The following is a 24,695-nucleotide window of genomic DNA, read 5'->3' as shown; positions in this document are numbered from 1 at the left end:
GGGAGACTGCGGAGGGGGTCATTTTTTTAATTGGGAACTGATGTGCTTTTACTCAATTCGGGAACCTCACAAGCCAAATTTGTAGTATTTTGCACGATCTGCAAGAGATGTTTACAAGTCGACGGTTGAAGTGGAAGCTCGTATTGAGTTTGCTAGAGAATGTTTTGCCAAGCCTTCGATAGCTCAGTTGGTAGAGCTGAGGACTGTAGTGGTAAAACAGGCATCCTTAGGTCGCTGGTTCAAATCCGGCTCGAAGGACTTTTGCCAAATGCACATTTTATTGAATACTTGGAAAGTAAAATACTTGGAAAGTAAAATAACAGACAATTTATAATTATATTATATTTCATCACTGAAAATAGATGCCTTTTGCTTTGAGGCTGTGGCCACGTTATTTTTCTGTCCGACACCAATCTTCGTTGGTTTCCTGTGAGGTATTTTGGATCCCCATCTCTTGCTATGAACTGACAAAACAGCAGAATCCCCTTGACAATCTTGATTTCTCAAGGGAAATGGGAGAACACTATACACCATCCAAGATATTAAAATATTGTCAAGGCCGAACACTGATGAATACTCTGAGGAGATGGCCTGTGAGGCGCCGCCTTTCAACTTTTCCTCCTTAGTATGGTGGTCAGTAACATGCGGGAGACTGCGGAGGGGGTCATTTTTTTAATTGTGAACTGATGTGCTTTTACTCAATTCGGGAACCAAACAAGCCAAATTTGTAGTATTTTGCACGAATTGCAAGAGATGTTTGAATGTCGACGGTTGAAGTGGAAGCTTGTATTGAGCTTTCTAGAGACTGATGTGCCAGGCCTTCGATAGCTCAGTTGGTAGAGCAGAGGACTGTAGTGGTAAAACAGGCATCCTTAGGTCGCTGGTTCAAATCCAGATTGAAGGACTTTTGCCAAATGCAAATTTTATTGAATACTTGGAAAGTAAAATACTTGGAAAATAAAATAACAGACAATTTATAATTATATTATATTTCATCACTGAAAATAGATGCCTTTTGCTTTGAGGCTGTGACCACGTTATGTTTCTGTCCAACACCAATCTTCATTGGTTTCCTGTGAGGTGTTTTGGATCCCCATCTCTTGCTATGAACTGGCAAAACAGCAGAATCCCCTTGACAATCTTGATTTCTCAAGGGAAAAGAGAGAACACTATACACCATCCAAGATATTAAAATATTGTCAAGGCCCAACACGGCTGAATACTCTGAGGAGATGGCCTGTGAGGCGCCGCCTTTCAACTTTTCCCCCTTAGTATGGTGGTCAGTAACATGCGGGAGACTGCGGAGGGGGTCATTTTTTTAATTGGGAACTGATGTGCTTTTACTCAATTCGGGAACCTCACAAGCCAAATTTGTAGTATTTTACACGATCTGCAAGAGATGTTTACAAGTCGACGGTTGAAGTGGAAACTCGTATTGAGTTTGCTAGAAAATGATTTGCCAAGCCTTTGATAGCTCAGTTGGTAGAGCGGAGGACTGTAGTGGTAAAACAGGCATCCTTAGGTCGCTGGTTCAAATCCGGCTCGAAGGACTTTTGCCAAATGCACATTTTATTGAATACTTGGAAAGTAAAATACTTGGAAAGTAAAATAACAGACAATTTATAATTATATTATATTTCATCACTGAAAATAGATGCCTTTTGCTTTGAGGCTGTGGCCACGTTATTTTTCTGTCCGACACCAATCTTCGTTGGTTTCCTGTGAGGTATTTTGGATCCCCATCTCTTGCTATGAACTGACAAAACAGCAGAATCCCCTTGACAATCTTGATTTCTCAAGGGAAATGGGAGAACACTATACACCATCCAAGATATTAAAATATTGTCAAGGACCAACACGGCTGAATACTCTGAGGAGATGGCCTGTGAGGCGCGCCTTTCAACTTTTCCCCCTTAGTATGGTGGTCAGTAACATGCGGGAGACTGCGGAGGGGGTCATTTTTTTAATTGTGAACTGATGTGCTTTTACTCAATTCGGGAACCTCACAAGCCAAATTTGTAGTATTTTGCACGAATTGCAAGAGATGTTTACAAGTCGACGGTTGAAGTGGAAGCTTGTATTGAGTTTGCTAGAGAATGATTTGCCAAGCCTTTGATAGCTCGTCGCTGGTTCAAATCCGGCTCAAAGGACTTTTGCCAAATGCACATTTTATTGAATACTTGGAAAGTAAAATACTTGGAAAGTAAAATAACAGACAATTTATAATTATATTATATTTCATCACTGAAAATAGATGCCTTTTGCTTTGAGGCTGTGGCCACGTTATTTTTCTGTCCAACACGAATCTTCATTGGTTTCCTGTCAGGTGTTTTGGATCCCCATCTCTTGCTATGACCTGGCAAAACAGCAGAATCCCCTTGACAATCTTGATTTCTCAAGGGAAATGAGAGAACACTATACACCATCCAAGATATTAAAATATTGTCAAGGCCCAACACGGCTGAATACTCTGAGGAGATGGCCTGTGAGGCGCCGCCTTTCAACTTCTCCCCCTTAGTATGGTGGTCATTAACATGCGGGAGACTGCGGAGGGGGTCATTTTTTTAATTGGGAACTGATGTGCTTTTACTCAATTCGGGAACCTCACAAGCCAAATTTGTAGTATTTTGCACAATCTGCAAGAGATGTTTACAAGTCGACGGTTGAAGTGGAAGCTCGTATTGAGTTTGCTAGAGAATGATTTGCCAAGCCTTCGATAGCGCAGTTGGTAGAGCGGAGGACTGTAGTGGTAAAACAGGCATCCTTAGGTCGCTGGTTCAAATCCGGCTCAAAGGACTTTTGCCAAATGCATATTTTATTGAATACTTGGAAAGTAAAATACTTGGAAAGTAAAATAACAGACAATTTATAATTATATTATATTTCATCACTGAAAATAGATGCCTTTTGCTTTGAGGCTGTGGCCACGTTATTTTTCTGTCCGACACCAATCTTCGTTGGTTTCCTGTGAGGTATTTTGGATCCCCATCTCTTGCTATGAACTGACAAAACAGCAGAATCCCCTTGACAATCTTGATTTCTCAAGGGAAATGGGAGAACACTATACACCATCCAAGATATTAAAATATTGTCAAGGCCGAACACTGATGAATACTCTGAGGAGATGGCCTGTGAGGCGCCGCCTTTCAACTTTTCCTCCTTAGTATGGTGGTCAGTAACATGCGGGAGACTGCGGAGGGGGTCATTTTTTTAATTGTGAACTGATGTGCTTTTACTCAATTCGGGAACCTCACAAGCCAAATTTGTAGTATTTTGCACGAATTGCAAGAGATGTTTGAATGTCGACGGTTGAAGTGGAAGCTCGTATTGAGCTTGCTAGAGACTGATTTGCCAAGCCTTCGATAGCTCAGTTGGTAGAGCGGAGGACTGTAGTGGTAAAACAGGCATCCTTAGGTCGCTGGTTCAAACCCGGCTCGAAGGACTTTTGCCAAATGCACATTTTATTGAATGCTTGGAAAGTAAAATACTTGGAAAGTAAAATAACAGACAATTTATAATTATATTATATTTCATCACTGAAAATAGATGCCTTTTGCTTTGAGGCTGTGACCACGTTATTTTTCTGTCCAACACGAATCTTCATTGGTTTCCTGTGAGGTGTTTTGGATCCCCATCTCTTGCTATGAACTGGCAAAACAGCAGAATCCCCTTGACAATCTTGATTTCTCAAGGGAAATGAGAGAACACTATACACCATCCAAGATATTAAAATATTGTCAAGGCCCAACACGGCTGAATACTCTGAGGAGATGGCCTGTGAGGCGCCGCCTTTCAACTTCTCCCCCTTAGTATGGTGGTCATTAACATGCGGGAGACTGTGGAGGGGGTCATTTTTTTAATTGGGAACTGATGTGCTTTTACTCAATTCGGGAACCTAACAAGCCAAATTTGTAGTATTTTGCACGATCTGCAAGAGATGTTTACAAGTCGACGGTTGAAGTGGAAGCTCGTATTGAGTTTGCTAGAGAATGATTTGCCAAGCCTTCGATAGCTCAGTTGGTAGAGCGGAGGACTGTAGTGGTAAAACAGGCATCCTTAGGTCGCTGGTTCAAATCCGGCTCGAAGGACTTTTGCCAAATGCACATTTTATTGAATACTTGGAAAGTAAAATACTTGGAAAGTAAAATAACAGACAATTTATAATTATATTATATTTCATCACTGAAAATAGATGCCTTTTGCTTTGAGGCTGTGACCACGTTATTTTTCTGTCCGACACGAATCTTCATTGGTTTCCTGTGAGGTGTTTTGGATCCCCATCTCTTGCTATGAACTGGCAAAACAGCAGAATCCCCTTGACAATCTTGATTTCTCAAGGGAAATGGGAGAACACTATACACCATCCAAGATATTAAAATATTGTCAAGGACCAACACGGCTGAATACTCTGAGGAGATGGCCTGTGAGGCGCGCCATTCAACTTTTCCCCCTTAGTATGGTGGTCAGTAACATGCGGGAGACTGCGGAGGGGGTCATTTTTTTAATTGGGAACTGATGTGCTTTTACTCAATTCGGGAACCTCACAAGCCAAATTTGTAGTATTTTGCACGAATTGCAAGAGATGTTTACAAGTCGACGGTTGAAGTGGAAGCTCGTATTGAGTTTGCTAGAGAATGATTTGCCAAGCCTTCGATAGCTCGTCGCTGGTTCAAATCCGGCTCAAAGGACTTTTGCCAAATGCACATTTTATTGAATTCTTGGAAAGTAAAATACTTGGAAAGTAAAATAACAGACAATTTATAATTATATTATATTTCATCACTGAAAATAGATGCCTTTTGCTTTGAGGCTGTGGCCACGTTATTTTTCTGTCCGACACCAATCTTCGTTGGTTTCCTGTGATGTGTTTTGGATCCCCATCTCTTGCTATGAACTGACAAAACAGCAGAATCCCCTTGACAATCTTGATTTCTCAAGGGAAATGGGAGAACACTATACACCATCCAAGATATTAAAATATTGTCAAGGCCGAACACTGATGAATACTCTGAGGAGATGGCCTGTGAGGCGCTGCCTTTCAACTTTTCCTCCTTAGTATGGTGGTCAGTAACATGCGGGAGACTGCGGAGGCGGTCATTTTTTAAATTGGGAACTGATGTGCTTTTACTCAATTCGGGAACCTCACAAGCCAAATTTGTAGTATTTTGCACGAATTGCAAGAGGTGTTTGCATGTCGACGGTTGAAGTGGAAGCTCGTATTGAGTTTGCTAGAGAACGGTTTGCCAAGCCTTCGATAGCTCAGTTGGTAGAGGGGAGGACTGTAGTGGTAAAACAGGCATCCTTAGGTCGCTGGTTCAAATCCGGCTCGAAGGACTTTTGCCAAATGCAAATATTATTGAATACTTGGAAAGTAAAATACTTGGAAAGTAAAATAACAGACAATTTATAATTATATTATATTTCATCACTGAAAATAGATGCCTTTTGCTTTGAGGCTGTGGCCACGTTATTTTTCTGTCCGACACCAATCTTCGTTGGTTTCCTGTGATGTGTTTTGGATTCCCATCTCTTGCTATGAACTGACAAAACAGCAGAATCCCCTTGACAATCTTGATTTCTCAAGGGAAATGGGAGAACACTATACACCATCCAAGATATTAAAATATTGTAAAGGACCAACACGGCTGAATACTCTGAGGAGATGGCCTGTGAGGCGCGCCTTTCAACTTTTCCATCTTAGTATGGTGGTCAGTAACATGCGGGAGACTGCGGAGGGGGTCATTTTTTTAATTGTGAACTGATGTGCTTTTACTCAATTCGGGAACCTCACAAGCCAAATTTGTAGTATTTTGCACGAATTGCAAGAGATGTTTACAAGTCGACGGTTGAAGTGGAAGCTTGTATTGAGTTTGCTAGAGAATGATTTGCCAAGCCTTCGATAGCTCGTCGCTGGTTCAAATCCGGCTCAAAGGACTTTTGCCAAATGCACATTTTATTGAATACTTGGAAAGTAAAATACTTGGAAAGTAAAATAACAGACAATTTATAATTATATTATATTTCATCACTGAAAATAGATGCCTTTTGCTTTGAGGCTGTGGCCACGTTATTTTTCTGTCCAACACGAATCTTCATTGGTTTCCTGTCAGGTGTTTTGGATCCCCATCTCTTGCTATGAACTGGCAAAACAGCAGAATCCCCTTGACAATCTTGATTTCTCAAGGGAAATGAGAGAACACTATACACCATCCAAGATATTAAAATATTGTCAAGGCCCAACACGGCTGAATACTCTGAGGAGATGGCCTGTGAGGCGCCGCCTTTCAACTTCTCCCCCTTAGTATGGTGGTCATTAACATGCGGGAGACTGCGGAGGGGGTCATTTTTTTAATTGGGAACTGATGTGCTTTTACCCAATTCGGGAACCTCACAAGCCAAATTTGTAGTATTTTGTACGAATTGCAAGAGATGTTTACAAGTCGACGGTTGAAGTGGAAGCTCGAATTGAGCTTGCTAGAGAACGGTTTGCCAAGCCTTCGATAGCTCAGTTGGTAGAGCGGAGGACTGTAGTGGTAAAACAGGCATCCTTAGGTCGCTGGTTCAAATCCGGCTCGAAGGACTTTTGCCAAATGCAAATTTTATTGAATACTTGGAAAGTAAAATACTTGGAAAATAAAATAACAGACAATTTATAATTATATTATATTTCATCACTGAAAATAGATGCCTTTTGCTTTGAGGCTGTGGCCACGTTATGTTTCTGTCCAACACCAATCTTCATTGGTTTCCTGTGAGGTGTTTTGGACCCCCATCTCTTGCTATGAACTGACAAAACAGCAGAATCCCCTTGACAATCTTGATTTCTCAAGGGAAATGGGAGAACAGTATACACCATCCAAGATATTAAAATATTGTCAAGGACCAACACGGCTGAATACTCTGAGGAGATGGCCTGTGAGGCGCGCCTTTCAACTTTTCCCCCTTAGTATGGTGGTCAGTAACATGCAGGAGACTGCGGAGGGGGTCATTTTTTTAATTGGGAACTGATGTGCTTTTACTCAATTCGGGAACCTCACAAGCCAAATTTGTAGTATTTTGCACGAATTGCAAGAGATGTTTACAAGTCGACGGTTGAAGTGGAAGCTCGTATTGAGTTTGCTAGAGAATGATTTGCCAAGCCTTCGATAGCTCGTCGCTGGTTCAAATCCGGCTCAAAGGACTTTTGCCAAATGCACATTTTATTGAATTCTTGGAAAGTAAAATACTTGGAAAGTAAAATAACAGATAATTTATAATTATATTATATTTCATTACTGAAAATAGATGCCTTTTGCTTTGAGGCTGTGGCCACGTTATTTTTCTGTCCGACACCAATCTTCGTTGGTTTCCTGTGATGTGTTTTGGATCCCCATCTCTTGCTATGAACTGACAAAACAGCAGAATCCCCTTGACAATCTTGATTTCTCAAGGGAAATGGGAGAACACTATACACCATCCAAGATATTAAAATATTGTCAAGGCCGAACACTAATGAATACTCTGAGGAGATGGCCTGTGAGGCGCCGCCTTTCAACTTTTCCTCCTTAGTATGGTGGTCAGTAACATGCGGGAGACTGCGGAGGCGGTCATTTTTTTAATTGGGAACTGATGTGCTTTTACTCAATTCGGGAACCTCACAAGCCAAAATTGTAGTATTTTGCACGAATTGCAAGAGGTGTTTGCATGTCGACGGTTGAAGTGGAAGCTCGTATTGAGTTTGCTAGAGAACGGTTTGCCAAGCCTTCGATAGCTCAGTTGGTAGAGGGGAGGACTGTAGTGGTAAAACAGGCATCCTTAGGTCGCTGGTTCAAATCCGGCTCGAAGGACTTTTGCCAAATGCAAATATTATTGAATACTTGGAAAGTAAAATACTTGGAAAATAACATAACAGACAATTTATAATTAGATTATATTTCATCACTGAAAATAGATGCCTTTTGCTTTGAGGCTGTGGCCACGTTATTTTTCTGTCCGACACCAATCTTCGTTGGTTTCCTGTGAGGTATTTTGGATCCCCATCTCTTGCTATGAACTGACAAAACAGCAGAATCCCCTTGACAATCTTGATTTCTCAAGGGAAATGGGAGAACACTATACACCATCCAAGATATTAAAATATTGTCAAGGCCGAACACTGATGAATACTCTGAGGAGATGGCCTGTGAGGCGCCGCCTTTCAACTTTTCCTCCTTAGTATGGTGGTCAGTAACATGCGGGAGACTGCGGAGGGGGTCATTTTTTTAATTGTGAACTGATGTGCTTTTACTCAATTCGGGAACCAAACAAGCCAAATTTGTAGTATTTTGCACGAATTGCAAGAGATGTTTGAATGTCGACGGTTGAAGTGGAAGCTCGTATTGAGCTTTCTAGAGACTGATGTGCCAGGCCTTCGATAGCTCAGTTGGTAGAGCAGAGGACTGTAGTGGTAAAACAGGCATCCTTAGGTCGCTGGTTCAAATCCAGATTGAAGGACTTTTGCCAAATGCAAATTTTATTGAATACTTGGAAAGTAAAATACTTGGAAAATAAAATAACAGACAATTTATAATTATATTATATTTCATCACTGAAAATAGATGCCTTTTGCTTTGAGGCTGTGACCACGTTATGTTTCTGTCCAACACCAATCTTCATTGGTTTCCTGTGAGGTGTTTTGGATCCCCATCTCTTGCTATGAACTGGCAAAACAGCAGAATCCCCTTGACAATCTTGATTTCTCAAGGGAAAAGAGAGAACACTATACACCATCCAAGATATTAAAATATTGTCAAGGCCCAACACGGCTGAATACTCTGAGGAGATGGCCTGTGAGGCGCCGCCTTTCAACTTTTCCCCCTTAGTATGGTGGTCAGTAACATGCGGGAGACTGCGGAGGGGGTCATTTTTTTAATTGGGAACTGATGTGCTTTTACTCAATTCGGGAACCTCACAAGCCAAATTTGTAGTATTTTACACGATCTGCAAGAGATGTTTACAAGTCGACGGTTGAAGTGGAAACTCGTATTGAGTTTGCTAGAGAATGATTTGCCAAGCCTTTGATAGCTCAGTTGGTAGAGCGGAGGACTGTAGTGGTAAAACAGGCATCCTTAGGTCGCTGGTTCAAATCCGGCTCGAAGGACTTTTGCCAAATGCACATTTTATTGAATACTTGGAAAGTAAAATACTTGGAAAGTAAAATAACAGACAATTTATAATTATATTATATTTCATCACTGAAAATAGATGCCTTTTGCTTTGAGGCTGTGGCCACGTTATTTTTCTGTCCGACACCAATCTTCGTTGGTTTCCTGTGAGGTATTTTGGATCCCCATCTCTTGCTATGAACTGACAAAACAGCAGAATCCCCTTGACAATCTTGATTTCTCAAGGGAAATGGGAGAACACTATACACCATCCAAGATATTAAAATATTGTCAAGGACCAACACGGCTGAATACTCTGAGGAGATGGCCTGTGAGGCGCGCCTTTCAACTTTTCCCCCTTAGTATGGTGGTCAGTAACATGCGGGAGACTGCGGAGGGGGTCATTTTTTTAATTGTGAACTGATGTGCTTTTACTCAATTCGGGAACCTCACAAGCCAAATTTGTAGTATTTTGCACGAATTGCAAGAGATGTTTACAAGTCGACGGTTGAAGTGGAAGCTTGTATTGAGTTTGCTAGAGAATGATTTGCCAAGCCTTTGATAGCTCGTCGCTGGTTCAAATCCGGCTCAAAGGACTTTTGCCAAATGCACATTTTATTGAATACTTGGAAAGTAAAATACTTGGAAAGTAAAATAACAGACAATTTATAATTATATTATATTTCATCACTGAAAATAGATGCCTTTTGCTTTGAGGCTGTGGCCACGTTATTTTTCTGTCCAACACGAATCTTCATTGGTTTCCTGTCAGGTGTTTTGGATCCCCATCTCTTGCTATGACCTGGCAAAACAGCAGAATCCCCTTGACAATCTTGATTTCTCAAGGGAAATGAGAGAACACTGTACACCATCCAAGATATTAAAATATTGTCAAGGCCCAACACGGCTGAATACTCTGAGGAGATGGCCTGTGAGGCGCCGCCTTTCAACTTCTCCCCCTTAGTATGGTGGTCATTAACATGCGGGAGACTGCGGAGGGGGTCATTTTTTTAATTGGGAACTGATGTGCTTTTACTCAATTCGGGAACCTCACAAGCCAAATTTGTAGTATTTTGCACAATCTGCAAGAGATGTTTACAAGTCGACGGTTGAAGTGGAAGCTCGTATTGAGTTTGCTAGAGAATGATTTGCCAAGCCTTCGATAGCGCAGTTGGTAGAGCGGAGGACTGTAGTGGTAAAACAGGCATCCTTAGGTCGCTGGTTCAAATCCGGCTCAAAGGACTTTTGCCAAATGCATATTTTATTGAATACTTGGAAAGTAAAATACTTGGAAAGTAAAATAACAGACAATTTATAATTATATTATATTTCATCACTGAAAATAGATGCCTTTTGCTTTGAGGCTGTGGCCACGTTATTTTTCTGTCCGACACCAATCTTCGTTGGTTTCCTGTGAGGTATTTTGGATCCCCATCTCTTGCTATGAACTGACAAAACAGCAGAATCCCCTTGACAATCTTGATTTCTCAAGGGAAATGGGAGAACACTATACACCATCCAAGATATTAAAATATTGTCAAGGCCGAACACTGATGAATACTCTGAGGAGATGGCCTGTGAGGCGCCGCCTTTCAACTTTTCCTCCTTAGTATGGTGGTCAGTAACATGCGGGAGACTGCGGAGGGGGTCATTTTTTTAATTGTGAACTGATGTGCTTTTACTCAATTCGGGAACCTCACAAGCCAAATTTGTAGTATTTTGCACGAATTGCAAGAGATGTTTGAATGTCGACGGTTGAAGTGGAAGCTCGTATTGAGCTTGCTAGAGACTGATTTGCCAAGCCTTCGATAGCTCAGTTGGTAGAGCGGAGGACTGTAGTGGTAAAACAGGCATCCTTAGGTCGCTGGTTCAAACCCGGCTCGAAGGACTTTTGCCAAATGCACATTTTATTGAATGCTTGGAAAGTAAAATACTTGGAAAGTAAAATAACAGACAATTTATAATTATATTATATTTCATCACTGAAAATAGATGCCTTTTGCTTTGAGGCTGTGACCACGTTATTTTTCTGTCCAACACGAATCTTCATTGGTTTCCTGTGAGGTGTTTTGGATCCCCATCTCTTGCTATGAACTGGCAAAACAGCAGAATCCCCTTGACAATCTTGATTTCTCAAGGGAAATGAGAGAACACTATACACCATCCAAGATATTAAAATATTGTCAAGGCCCAACACGGCTGAATACTATGAGGAGATGGCCTGTGAGGCGCCGCCTTTCAACTTCTCCCCCTTAGTATGGTGGTCATTAACATGCGGGAGACTGTGGAGGGGGTCATTTTTTTAATTGGGAACTGATGTGCTTTTACTCAATTCGGGAACCTAACAAGCCAAATTTGTAGTATTTTGCACGATCTGCAAGAGATGTTTACAAGTCGACGGTTGAAGTGGAAGCTCGTATTGAGTTTGCTAGAGAATGATTTGCCAAGCCTTCGATAGCTCAGTTGGTAGAGCGGAGGACTGTAGTGGTAAAACAGGCATCCTTAGGTCGCTGGTTCAAATCCGGCACGAAGGACTTTTGCCAAATGCACATTTTATTGAATACTTGGAAAGTAAAATACTTGGAAAGTAAAATAACAGACAATTTATAATTATATTATATTTCATCACTGAAAATAGATGCCTTTTGCTTTGAGGCTGTGACCACGTTATTTTTCTGTCCGACACGAATCTTCATTGGTTTCCTGTGAGGTGTTTTGGATCCCCATCTCTTGCTATGAACTGGCAAAACAGCAGAATCCCCTTGACAATCTTGATTTCTCAAGGGAAATGGGAGAACACTATACACCATCCAAGATATTAAAATATTGTCAAGGACCAACACGGCTGAATACTCTGAGGAGATGGCCTGTGAGGCGCGCCATTCAACTTTTCCCCCTTAGTATGGTGGTCAGTAACATGCGGGAGACTGCGGAGGGGGTCATTTTTTTAATTGGGAACTGATGTGCTTTTACTCAATTCGGGAACCTCACAAGCCAAATTTGTAGTATTTTGCACGAATTGCAAGAGATGTTTACAAGTCGACGGTTGAAGTGGAAGCTCGTATTGAGTTTGCTAGAGAATGATTTGCCAAGCCTTCGATAGCTCGTCGCTGGTTCAAATCCGGCTCAAAGGACTTTTGCCAAATGCACATTTTATTGAATTCTTGGAAAGTAAAATACTTGGAAAGTAAAATAACAGACAATTTATAATTATATTATATTTCATCACTGAAAATAGATGCCTTTTGCTTTGAGGCTGTGGCCACGTTATTTTTCTGTCCGACACCAATCTTCGTTGGTTTCCTGTGATGTGTTTTGGATTCCCATCTCTTGCTATGAACTGACAAAACAGCAGAATCCCCTTGACAATCTTGATTTCTCAAGGGAAATGGGAGAACACTATACACCATCCAAGATATTAAAATATTGTAAAGGACCAACACGGCTGAATACTCTGAGGAGATGGCCTGTGAGGCGCGCCTTTCAACTTTTCCATCTTAGTATGGTGGTCAGTAACATGCGGGAGACTGCGGAGGGGGTCATTTTTTTAATTGTGAACTGATGTGCTTTTACTCAATTCGGGAACCTCACAAGCCAAATTTGTAGTATTTTGCACGAATTGCAAGAGATGTTTACAAGTCGACGGTTGAAGTGGAAGCTTGTATTGAGTTTGCTAGAGAATGATTTGCCAAGCCTTCGATAGCTCGTCGCTGGTTCAAATCCGGCTCAAAGGACTTTTGCCAAATGCACATTTTATTGAATACTTGGAAAGTAAAATACTTGGAAAGTAAAATAACAGACAATTTATAATTATATTATATTTCATCACTGAAAATAGATGCCTTTTGCTTTGAGGCTGTGGCCACGTTATTTTTCTGTCCAACACGAATCTTCATTGGTTTCCTGTCAGGTGTTTTGGATCCCCATCTCTTGCTATGAACTGGCAAAACAGCAGAATCCCCTTGACAATCTTGATTTCTCAAGGGAAATGAGAGAACACTATACACCATCCAAGATATTAAAATATTGTCAAGGCCCAACACGGCTGAATACTCTGAGGAGATGGCCTGTGAGGCGCCGCCTTTCAACTTCTCCCCCTTAGTATGGTGGTCATTAACATGCGGGAGACTGCGGAGGGGGTCATTTTTTTAATTGGGAACTGATGTGCTTTTACCCAATTCGGGAACCTCACAAGCCAAATTTGTAGTATTTTGTACGAATTGCAAGAGATGTTTACAAGTCGACGGTTGAAGTGGAAGCTCGAATTGAGCTTGCTAGAGAACGGTTTGCCAAGCCTTCGATAGCTCAGTTGGTAGAGCGGAGGACTGTAGTGGTAAAACAGGCATCCTTAGGTCGCTGGTTCAAATCCGGCTCGAAGGACTTTTGCCAAATGCAAATTTTATTGAATACTTGGAAAGTAAAATACTTGGAAAATAAAATAACAGACAATTTATAATTATATTATATTTCATCACTGAAAATAGATGCCTTTTGCTTTGAGGCTGTGGCCACGTTATGTTTCTGTCCAACACCAATCTTCATTGGTTTCCTGTGAGGTGTTTTGGACCCCCATCTCTTGCTATGAACTGACAAAACAGCAGAATCCCCTTGACAATCTTGATTTCTCAAGGGAAATGGGAGAACAGTATACACCATCCAAGATATTAAAATATTGTCAAGGACCAACACGGCTGAATACTCTGAGGAGATGGCCTGTGAGGCGCGCCTTTCAACTTTTCCCCCTTAGTATGGTGGTCAGTAACATGCAGGAGACTGCGGAGGGGGTCATTTTTTTAATTGGGAACTGATGTGCTTTTACTCAATTCGGGAACCTCACAAGCCAAATTTGTAGTATTTTGCACGAATTGCAAGAGATGTTTACAAGTCGACGGTTGAAGTGGAAGCTCGTATTGAGTTTGCTAGAGAATGATTTGCCAAGCCTTCGATAGCTCGTCGCTGGTTCAAATCCGGCTCAAAGGACTTTTGCCAAATGCACATTTTATTGAATTCTTGGAAAGTAAAATACTTGGAAAGTAAAATAACAGATAATTTATAATTATATTATATTTCATTACTGAAAATAGATGCCTTTTGCTTTGAGGCTGTGGCCACGTTATTTTTCTGTCCGACACCAATCTTCGTTGGTTTCCTGTGATGTGTTTTGGATCCCCATCTCTTGCTATGAACTGACAAAACAGCAGAATCCCCTTGACAATCTTGATTTCTCAAGGGAAATGGGAGAACACTATACACCATCCAAGATATTAAAATATTGTCAAGGCCGAACACTAATGAATACTCTGAGGAGATGGCCTGTGAGGCGCCGCCTTTCAACTTTTCCTCCTTAGTATGGTGGTCAGTAACATGCGGGAGACTGCGGAGGCGGTCATTTTTTTAATTGGGAACTGATGTGCTTTTACTCAATTCGGGAACCTCACAAGCCAAAATTGTAGTATTTTGCACGAATTGCAAGAGGTGTTTGCATGTCGACGGTTGAAGTGGAAGCTCGTATTGAGTTTGCTAGAGAATGGTTTGCCAAGCCTTCGATAGCTCAGTTGGTAGAGGGGAGGACTGTAGTGGTAAAACAGGCATCCTTAGGTCGCTGGTTCAAATCCGGCTCGAAGGACTTTTGCCAAATGCAAATATTATTGAATACTTGGAAAGTAAAATACTTGGAAAATAACATAACAGACAATTTATAATTAGATTATATTTCATCACTGAAAATAGATGCCTTTTGCTTTGAGGCTGTGGCCACATTATTTTTCTGTCCAACATCAATCTTCTTTGGTTTACTGTGAGGTGTTTTGGATCCCCATCTCTTGCTATGAACTGACAAAACAGCAGAATCCCCTTGACAATCTTGATTTCTCAAGGGAAATGGGAGAACACTATACACCATCCAAGATATTAAAATATTGTCAAGGACCAACACGGCTGAATACTCTGAGGAGATGGCCTGTGAGGCGCGCCTTTCAACTTTTCCCCCTTAGTATGGTGGTCAGTAACATGCGGGAGACTGCGGAGGGGGTCATTTTTTTAATTGTGAACTGATGTGCTTTTACTCAATTCGGGAACCTCACAAGCCAAATTTGTAGTATTTTGCACGAATTGCAAGAGATGTTTACAAGTCGACGGTTGAAGTGGAAGCTTGTATTGAGTTTGCTAGAGAATGATTTGCCAAGCCTTCGATAGCTCGTCGCTGGTTCAAATCCGGCTCAAAGGACTTTTGCCAAATGCACATTTTATTGAATACTTGGAAAGTAAAATACTTGGAAAGTAAAATAACAGACAATTTATAATTATATTATATTTCATCACTGAAAATAGATGCCTTTTGCTTTGAGGCTGTGGCCACGTTATTTTTCTGTCCAACACGAATCTTCATTGGTTTCCTGTCAGGAGTTTTGGATCCCCATCTCTTGCTATGAACTGGCAAAACAGCAGAATCCCCTTGACAATCTTGATTTCTCAAGGGAAATGAGAGAACACTATACACCATCCAAGATATTAAAATATTGTCAAGGCCCAACACGGCTGAATACTCTGAGGAGATGGCCTGTGAGGCGCCGCCTTTCAACTTCTCCCCCTTAGTATGGTGGTCATTAACATGCGGGAGACTGCGGAGGGGGTCATTTTTTTAATTGGGAACTGATGTGCTTTTACTCAATTCGGGAACCTCACAAGCCAAATTTGTAGTATTTTGCACGATCTGCAAGAGATGTTTACAAGTCGATGGTTGAAGTGGAAGCTCGTATTGAGTCTGCTAGAGAATGATTTGCCAAGCCTTCGATAGCTCAGTTAGTAGAGCGGAGGACTGTAGTGGTAAAACAGGCATCCTTAGGTCGCTGGTTCAAATCCGGCTCGAAGGACTTTTGCCAAATGCACATTTTATTGAATACTTGGAAAGTAAAATACTTGGAAAGTAAAATAACAGACAATTTATAATTATATTATATTTCATCACTGAAAATAGATGCCTTTTGCTTTGAGGCTGTGGCCACGTTATTTTTCTGTCCGACACCAATCTTCGTTGGTTTCCTGTGAGGTATTTTGGATCCCCATCTCTTGCTATGAACTGACAAAACAGCAGAATCCCCTTGACAATCTTGATTTCTCAAGGGAAATGGGAGAACACTATACACCATCCAAGATATTAAAATATTGTCAAGGCCGAACACTGATGAATACTCTGAGGAGATGGCCTGTGAGGCGCCGCCTTTCAACTTTTCCTCCTTAGTATGGTGGTCAGTAACATGCGGGAGACTGCGGAGGGGGTCATTTTTTTAATTGTGAACTGATGTGCTTTTACTCAATTCGGGAACCTCACAAGCCAAATTTGTAGTATTTTGCACGAATTGCAAGAGATGTTTGAATGTTGACGGTTGAAGTGGAAGCTCGTATTGAGCTTGCTAGAGACTGATTTGCCAAGCCTTCGATAGCTCAGTTGGTAGAGCGGAGGACTGTAGTGGTAAAACAGGCATCCTTAGGTCGCTGGTTCAAACCCGGCTCGAAGGACTTTTGCCAAATGCACATTTTATTGAATGCTTGGAAAGTAAAATACTTGGAAAGTAAAATAACAGACAATTTATAATTATATTATATTTCATCACTGAAAATAGATGCCTTTTGCTTTGAGGCTGTGACCACGTTATTTTTCTGTCCAACACGAATCTTCATTGGTTTCCTGTGAGGTGTTTTGGATCCCCATCTCTTGCTATGAACTGGCAAAACAGCAGAATCCCCTTGACAATCTTGATTTCTCAAGGGAAATGGGAGAACACTATACACCATCCAAGATATTAAAATATTGTCAAGGACCAACACGGCTGAATACTCTGAGGAGATGGCCTGTGAGGCGCGCCTTTCAACTTTTCCCCCTTAGTATGGTGGTCAGTAACATGCGGGAGACTGCGGAGGGGGTCATTTTTTTAATTGGGAACTGATGTGCTTTTACTCAATTCGGGAACCTCACAAGCCAAATTTGTAGTATTTTGCACGAATTGCAAGAGATGTTTACAAGTCGACGGTTGAAGTGGAAGCTTGTATTGAGTTTGCTAGAGAATGATTTGCCAAGCCTTCGATAGCTCGTCGCTGGTTCAAATCCGGCTCAAAGGACTTTTGCCAAATGCACATTTTATTGAATTCTTGGAAAGTAAAATACTTGGAAAGTAAAATAACAGACAATTTATAATTATATTATATTTCATCACTGAAAATAGATGCCTTTTGCTTTGAGGCTGTGGCCACGTTATTTTTCTGTCCGACACCAATCTTCGTTGGTTTCCTGTGATGTGTTTTGGATCCCCATCTCTTGCTATGAACTGACAAAACAGCAGAATCCCCTTGACAATCTTGATTTCTCAAAGGAAATGGGAGAACACTATACACCATCCAAGATATTAAAATATTGTCAAGGCCGAACACTGATGAATACTCTGAGGAGATGGCCTGTGAGGCGCTGCCTTTCAACTTTTCCTCCTTAGTATGGTGGTCAGTAACATGCGGGAGACTGCGGAGGCGGTCATTTTTTTAATTGGGAACTGATGTGCTTTTACTCAATTCGGGAACCTCACAAGCCAAATTTGTAGTATTTTGCACGAATTGCAAGAGGTGTTTGCATGTCGACGGTTGAAGTGGAAGCTCGTATTGAGTTTGCTAGAGAACGGTTTGCCAAGCCTTCGATAGCTCAGTTGGTAGAGGGGAGGACTGTAGTGGTAAAACAGGCATCCTTAGGTCGCTGGTTCAAATCCGGCTCGAAGGACTTTTGCCAAATGCAAATATTATTGAATACTTGGAAAGTAAAATACTTGGAAAGTAAAATAACAGACAATTTATAATTATATTATATTTCATCACTGAAAATAGATGCCTTTTGCTTTGAGGCTGTTGCCACGTTATTTTTCTGTCCGACACCAATCTTCGTTGGTTTCCTGTGATGTGTTTTGGATTCCCATCTCTTGCTATGAACTGACAAAACAGCAGAATCCCCTTGACAATCTTGATTTCTCAAGGGAAATGGGAGAACACTATACACCATCCAAGATATTAAAATATTGTCAAGGACCAACACGGCTGAATACTCTGAGGAGATGGCCTGTGAGGCGCGCCTTTCAACTTTTCCCCCTTAGTATGGTGGTCAGTAACATGCGGGAGACTGCGGAGGGGGTCATTTTTTTAATTGTGAACTGATGTGCTTTTACTCAATTCGGGAACCTCACAAGCCAAATTTGTAGTATTTTGCACGAATTGCAAGAGATGTTTACAAGTCGACGGTTGAAGTGGAAGCTTGTATTGAGTTTGCTAGAGAATGATTTGCCAAGCCTTCGATAGCTCGTCGCTGGTTCAAATCCGGCTCAAAGGACTTTTGCCAAATGCACATTTTATTGAATACTTGGAAAGTAAAATACTTGGAAAGTAAAATAACAGACAATTTATAATTATATTATATTTCATCACTGAAAATAGATGCCTTTTGCTTTGAGGCTGTGGCCACGTTATTTTTCTGTCCAACACGAATCTTCATTATTTTCCTGTCAGGTGTTTTGGATCCCCATCTCTTGCTATGAACTGGCAAAACAGCAGAATCCCCTTGACAATCTTGATTTCTCAAGGGAAATGAGAGAACACTATACACCATCCAAGATATTAAAATATTGTCAAGGCCCAACACGGCTGAATACTCTGAGGAGATGGCCTGTGAGGCGCCGCTTTTCAACTTCTCCCCCTTAGTATGGTGGTCATTAACATGCGGGAGACTGCGGAGGGGGTCATTTTTTTAATTGGGAACTGATGTGCTTTTACTCAATTCGGGAACCTCACAAGCCAAATTTGTAGTATTTTGTACGAATTGCAAGAGATGTTTACAAGTCGACGGTTGAAGTGGAAGCTCGAATTGAGCTTGCTAGAGAACGGTTTGCCAAGCCTTCGATAGCTCAGTTGGTAGAGCGGAGGACTGTAGTGATAAAACAGGCATCCTTAGGTCGCTGGTTCAAATCCAGCTCGAAGGACTTTTGCCAAATGCAAATTTTATTGAATACTTGGAAAGTAAAATACTTGGAAAATAAAATAACAGACAATTTATAATTATATTATATTTCATCACTGAAAATAGATGCCTTTTGCTTTGAGGCTGTGGCCACGTTATGTTTCTGTCCAACACCAATCTTCATTGGTTTCCTGTGAGGTGTTTTGGATCCCCATCTCTTGCTATGAACTGACAAAACAGCAGAATCCCCTTGACAATCTTGATTTCTCAAGGGAAATGGGAGAACACTATACACCATCCAAGATATTAAAATATTGTCAAGGACCAACACGGCTGAATACTCTGAGGAGATGGCCTGTGAGGCGCGCCTTTCAACTTTTCCCCCTTAGTATGGTGGTCAGTAACATGCAGGAGACTGCGGAGGGGGTCATTTTTTTAATTGGGAACTGATGTGCTTTTACTCAATTCGGGAACCTCACAAGCCAAATTTGTAGTATTTTGCACGAATTGCAAGAGATGTTTACAAGTCGACGGTTGAAGTGGAAGCTCGTATTGAGTTTGCTAGAGAATGATTTGCCAAGCCTTCGATAGCTCGTCGCTGGTTCAAATCCGGCTCAAAGGACTTTTGCCAAATGCACATTTTATTGAATTCTTGGAAAGTAAAATACTTGGAAAGTAAAATAACAGACAATTTATAATTATATTATATTTCATCACTGAAAATAGATGCCTTTTGCTTTGAGGCTGTGGCCACGTTATTTTTCTGTCCGACACCAATCTTCGTTGGTTTCCTGTGATGTGTTTTGGATCCCCATCTCTTGCTATGAACTGACAAAACAGCAGAATCCCCTTGACAATCTTGATTTCTCAAGGGAAATGGGAGAACACTATACACCATCCAAGATATTAAAATATTGTCAAGGCCGAACACTAATGAATACTCTGAGGAGATGGCCTGTGAGGCGCCGCCTTTCAACTTTTCCTCCTTAGAATGGTGGTCAGTAACATGCGGGAGACTGCGGAGGCGGTCATTTTTTTAATTGGGAACTGATGTGCTTTTACTCAATTCGGGAACCTCACAAGCCAAATTTGTAGTATTTTGCACGAATTGCAAGAGGTGTTTGCATGTCGACGGTTGAAGTGGAAGCTCGTATTGAGTTTGCTAGAGAACGGTTTGCCAAGCCTTCGATAGCTCAGTTGGTAGAGGGGAGGACTGTAGTGGTAAAACAGGCATCCTTAGGTCGCTGGTTCAAATCCGGCTCGAAGGACTTTTGCCAAATGCAAATATTATTGAATACTTGGAAAGTAAAATACTTGGAAAATAACATAACAGACAATTTATAATTAGATTATATTTCATCACTGAAAATAGATGCCTTTTGCTTTGAGGCTGTGGCCACATTATTTTTCTGTCCAACATCAATCTTCTTTGGTTTACTGTGAGGTGTTTTGGATCCCCATCTCTTGCTATGAACTGACAAAACAGCAGAATCCCCTTGACAATCTTGATTTCTCAAGGGAAATGGGAGAACACTATACACCATCCAAGATATTAAAATATTGTCAAGGACCAACACGGCTGAATACTCTGAGGAGATGGCCTGTGAGGCGCGCCTTTCAACTTTTCCCCCTTAGTATGGTGGTCAGTAACATGCGGGAGACTGCAGAGGGGGTCATTTTTTTAATTGTGAACTGATGTGCTTTTACTCAATTCGGGAACCTCACAAGCCAAATTTGTAGTATTTTGCACGAATTGCAAGAGATGTTTACAAGTCGACGGTTGAAGTGGAAGCTTGTATTGAGTTTGCTAGAGAATGATTTGCCAAGCCTTCGATAGCTCGTCGCTGGTTCAAATCCGGCTCAAAGGACTTTTGCCAAATGCACATTTTATTGAATACTTGGAAAGTAAAATACTTGGAAAGTAAAATAACAGACAATTTATAATTATATTATATTTCATCACTGAAAATAGATGCCTTTTGCTTTGAGGCTGTGGCCACGTTATTTTTCTGTCCAACACGAATCTTCATTGGTTTCCTGTCAGGTGTTTTGGATCCCCATCTCTTGCTATGAACTGGCAAAACAGCAGAATCCCCTTGACAATCTTGATTTCTCAAGGGAAATGAGAGAACAGTATACACCATCCAAGATATTAAAATATTGTCAAGGCCCAACACGGCTGAATACTCTGAGGAGATGGCCTGTGAGGTGCCGCCTTTCAACTTTTCCCCCTTAGTAGGGTGGTCAGTAACATGCAGGAGACTGCGGAGGGGGTCATTTTTTTAATTGGGAACTGATGTGCTTTTACTCAATTCGGGAACGTCACAAGCCAAATTTGTAGTATTTTGCACGAATTGCAAGAGATGTTTACAAGTCGACGGTTGAAGTGGAAGCTCGTATTGAGTTTGCTAGAGAGCGATTTGCCAAGCCTTCGATAGCTCAGTTGGTAGAGCGGAGGACTGTAGTGGTAAAACAGGCATCCTTAGGTCGCTGGTTCAAATCCGGCTTGAAGGACTTTTGCCAAATGCAAATTTTATTGAATACTTGGAAAGTAAAATACTTGGAAAGTAAAATAACAGACAATTTATAATTATATTATATTTCATCACTGAAAATAGATGCCTTTTGCTTTGAGGCTGTGGCCACGTTATTTTTCTGTCCGACACCAATCTTCGTTGGTTTCCTGTGAGGTATTTTGCTATCTCTTGCTATGAACTGACAAAACAGCAGAATCCCCTTGACAATCTTGATTTCTCAAGGGAAATGAGAGAACACTATACACCATCCAAGATATTAAAATATTGTCAAGGCCCAACACGGCTGAATACTCTGAGGAGATGGCCTGTGAGGCGCCGCCTTTCAACTTCTCCCCCTTAGTATGGTGGTCATTAACATGCGGGAGACTGCGGAGGGGGTCATTTTTTTAATTGTGAACTGATGTGCTTTTACTCAATTCGGGAACCTCACAAGCCAAATTTGTAGTATTTTGCACGATCTGCAAGAGATGTTTACAAGTCGACGGTTGAAGTGGAAGCTCGTATTGAGTTTGCTAGAGAATGATTTGCCAAGCCTTCGATAGCTCAGTTGGTAGAGCTGAGGACTGTAGTGGTAAAACAGGCATCCTTAGGTCGCTGGTTCAAATCCGGCTCGAAGGACTTTTGCCAAATGCACATTTTATTGAATACTTGGAAAGTAAAATACTTGGAAAGTAAAATAACAGACAATTTATAATTATATTATATTTCATCACTGAAAATAGATGCCTTTTGCTTTGAGGCTGTGGCCACGTTATTTTTCTGTCCGACACCAATCTTCGTTGGTTTCCTGTGAGGTATTTTGGATCCCCATCTCTTGCTATGAACTGACAAAACAGCAGAATCCCCTTGACAATCTTGATTTCTCAAGGGAAATGGGAGAACACTATACACCATCCAAGATATTAAAATATTGTCAAGGCCGAACACTGATGAATACTCTGAGGAGATGGCCTGTGAGGCGCCGCCTTTCAACTTTTCCTCCTTAGTATGGTGGTCAGTAACATGCGGGAGACTGCGGAGGGGGTCATTTTTTTAATTGTGAACTGATGTGCTTTTACTCAATTCGGGAACCTCACAAGCCAAATTTGTAGTATTTTGCACAAATTGCAAGAGATGTTTGAATGTCGACGGTTGAAGTGGAAGCTCGTATTGAGCTTGCTAGAGACTGATGTGCCAAGCCTTCGATAGCTCAGTTGGCAGAGCAGAGGACTGTAGTGGTAAAACAGGCATCCTTAGGTCGCTGGTTCAAATCCAGATTGAAGGACTTTTGCCAAATGCAAATTTTATTGAATACTTGGAAAGTAAAATACTTGGAAAATAAAATAACAGACAATTTATAATTATATTATATTTCATCACTGAAAATAGATGCCTTTTGCTTTGAGGCTGTGGCCACGTTATGTTTCTGTCCAACACCAATCTTCATTGGTTTCCTGTGAGGTGTTTTGGATCCCCATCTCTTGCTATGAACTGGCAAAACAGCAGAATCCCCTTGACAATCTTGATTTCTCAAGGGAAAAGAGAGAACACTATACACCATCCAAGATATTAAAATATTGTCAAGGCCCAACACGGCTGAATACTCTGAGGAGATGGCCTGTGAGGCGCCGCCTTTCAACTTTTCCCCCTTAGTATGGTGGTCAGTAACATGCGGGAGACTGCGGAGGGGGTCATTTTTTTAATTGGGAACTGATGTGCTTTTACTCAATTCGGGAACCTCACAAGCCAAATTTGTAGTATTTTACACGATCTGCAAGAGATGTTTACAAGTCGACGGTTGAATTGGAAACTCGTATTGAGTTTGCTAGAGAATGATTTGCCAAGCCTTCGATAGCTCAGTTGGTAGAGCGGAGGACTGTAGTGGTAAAACAGGCATCCTTAGGTCGCTGGTTCCAATCCGGCTCGAAGGACTTTTGCCAAATGCACATTTTATTGAATACTTGGAAAGTAAAATACTTGGAAAGTAAAATAACAGACAATTTATAATTATATTATATTTCATCACTGAAAATAGATGCCTTTTGCATTGAGGCTGTGGCCACGTTATTTTTCTGTCCGACACCAATCTTCGTTGGTTTCCTGTGAGGTATTTTGGATCCCCATCTCTTGCTATGAACTGACAAAACAGCAGAATCCCCTTGACAATCTTGATTTCTCAAGGGAAATGGGAGAACACTATACACCATCCAAGATATTAAAATATTGTCAAGGACCAACACGGCTGAATACTCTGAGGAGATGGCCTGTGAGGCGCGCCTTTCAACTTTTCCCCCTTAGTATGGTGGTCAGTAACATGCGGGAGACTGCGGAGGGGGTCATTTTTTTAATTGTGAACTGATGTGCTTTTACTCAATTCGGGAACCTCACAAGCCAAATTTGTAGTATTTTGCACGAATTGCAAGAGATGTTTACAAGTCGACGGTTGAAGTGGAAGCTTGTATTGAGTTTGCTAGAGAATGATTTGCCAAGCCTTCGATAGCTCGTCGCTGGTTCAAATCCGGCTCAAAGGACTTTTGCCAAATGCACATTTTATTGAATACTTGGAAAGTAAAATACTTGGAAAGTAAAATAACAGACAATTTATAATTATATTATATTTCATCACTGAAAATAGATGCCTCTTGCTTTGAGGCTGTGGCCACGTTATTTTTCTGTCCAACACGAATCTTCATTGGTTTCCTGTCAGGTGTTTTGGATCCCCATCTCTTGCTATGACCTGGCAAAACAGCAGAATCCCCTTGACAATCTTGATTTCTCAAGGGAAATGAGAGAACACTATACACCATCCAAGATATTAAAATATTGTCAAGGCCCAACACGGCTGAATACTCTGAGGAGATGGCCTGTGAGGCGCCGCCTTTCAACTTCTCCCCCTTAGTATGGTGGTCATTAACATGCGGGAGACTGCGGAGGGGGTCATTTTTTTAATTGGGAACTGATGTGCTTTTACTCAATTCGGGAACCTCACAAGCCAAATTTGTAGTATTTTGCACGATCTGCAAGAGATGTTTACAAGTCGACGGTTGAAGTGGAAGCTCGTATTGAGTT

General features: G+C 41.2%; 12 non-coding genes across 12 annotated transcripts; all 12 read left to right on the top strand.

Annotated features, from left to right (window-relative positions):
* Positions 1-172: 172 nt before the first annotated feature.
* Positions 173-258, top strand: TRNAY-GUA (transfer RNA tyrosine (anticodon GUA)). Its single transcript is given in 2 exon segments — positions 173-209; positions 223-258. It is a non-coding gene; the product is annotated as a tRNA-Tyr (tRNA).
* A 1,206-nt stretch (positions 259-1,464) lies between these two features.
* Positions 1,465-1,550, top strand: TRNAY-GUA (transfer RNA tyrosine (anticodon GUA)). Its single transcript is given in 2 exon segments — positions 1,465-1,501; positions 1,515-1,550. It is a non-coding gene; the product is annotated as a tRNA-Tyr (tRNA).
* Positions 1,551-3,356: 1,806 nt separating this feature from the next.
* On the top strand, positions 3,357-3,442 carry TRNAY-GUA (transfer RNA tyrosine (anticodon GUA)). The gene is given in 2 exon segments: positions 3,357-3,393; positions 3,407-3,442. It is a non-coding gene; the product is annotated as a tRNA-Tyr (tRNA).
* A 560-nt stretch (positions 3,443-4,002) lies between these two features.
* On the top strand, positions 4,003-4,088 carry TRNAY-GUA (transfer RNA tyrosine (anticodon GUA)). The gene is given in 2 exon segments: positions 4,003-4,039; positions 4,053-4,088. It is a non-coding gene; the product is annotated as a tRNA-Tyr (tRNA).
* A 2,406-nt stretch (positions 4,089-6,494) lies between these two features.
* Positions 6,495-6,580, top strand: TRNAY-GUA (transfer RNA tyrosine (anticodon GUA)). Its single transcript is given in 2 exon segments — positions 6,495-6,531; positions 6,545-6,580. It is a non-coding gene; the product is annotated as a tRNA-Tyr (tRNA).
* Positions 6,581-9,032: 2,452 nt separating this feature from the next.
* Positions 9,033-9,118, top strand: TRNAY-GUA (transfer RNA tyrosine (anticodon GUA)). The gene is given in 2 exon segments: positions 9,033-9,069; positions 9,083-9,118. It is a non-coding gene; the product is annotated as a tRNA-Tyr (tRNA).
* Positions 9,119-10,924: 1,806 nt separating this feature from the next.
* Positions 10,925-11,010, top strand: TRNAY-GUA (transfer RNA tyrosine (anticodon GUA)). Its single transcript is given in 2 exon segments — positions 10,925-10,961; positions 10,975-11,010. It is a non-coding gene; the product is annotated as a tRNA-Tyr (tRNA).
* A 2,406-nt stretch (positions 11,011-13,416) lies between these two features.
* TRNAY-GUA (transfer RNA tyrosine (anticodon GUA)) lies at positions 13,417-13,502 on the top strand. Its single transcript is given in 2 exon segments — positions 13,417-13,453; positions 13,467-13,502. It is a non-coding gene; the product is annotated as a tRNA-Tyr (tRNA).
* Positions 13,503-16,554: 3,052 nt separating this feature from the next.
* Positions 16,555-16,640, top strand: TRNAY-GUA (transfer RNA tyrosine (anticodon GUA)). The gene is given in 2 exon segments: positions 16,555-16,591; positions 16,605-16,640. It is a non-coding gene; the product is annotated as a tRNA-Tyr (tRNA).
* Positions 16,641-19,046: 2,406 nt separating this feature from the next.
* TRNAY-GUA (transfer RNA tyrosine (anticodon GUA)) lies at positions 19,047-19,132 on the top strand. Its single transcript is given in 2 exon segments — positions 19,047-19,083; positions 19,097-19,132. It is a non-coding gene; the product is annotated as a tRNA-Tyr (tRNA).
* A 2,406-nt stretch (positions 19,133-21,538) lies between these two features.
* On the top strand, positions 21,539-21,624 carry TRNAY-GUA (transfer RNA tyrosine (anticodon GUA)). The gene is given in 2 exon segments: positions 21,539-21,575; positions 21,589-21,624. It is a non-coding gene; the product is annotated as a tRNA-Tyr (tRNA).
* A 555-nt stretch (positions 21,625-22,179) lies between these two features.
* Positions 22,180-22,265, top strand: TRNAY-GUA (transfer RNA tyrosine (anticodon GUA)). The gene is given in 2 exon segments: positions 22,180-22,216; positions 22,230-22,265. It is a non-coding gene; the product is annotated as a tRNA-Tyr (tRNA).
* The last annotated feature ends 2,430 nt before the right edge of the window (positions 22,266-24,695 follow it).

This window comes from Ambystoma mexicanum, chromosome 1p (assembly GCF_040938575.1).
Source record: "Ambystoma mexicanum isolate Mex_15411 chromosome 1p, UKY_AmexF1_1, whole genome shotgun sequence".
NCBI classification, from domain to species: Eukaryota; Metazoa; Chordata; class Amphibia; order Caudata; family Ambystomatidae; genus Ambystoma; species Ambystoma mexicanum.
Note: the sequence above shows the minus strand (reverse complement) of the source record. Positions and strands in the feature narration are given on the sequence as shown.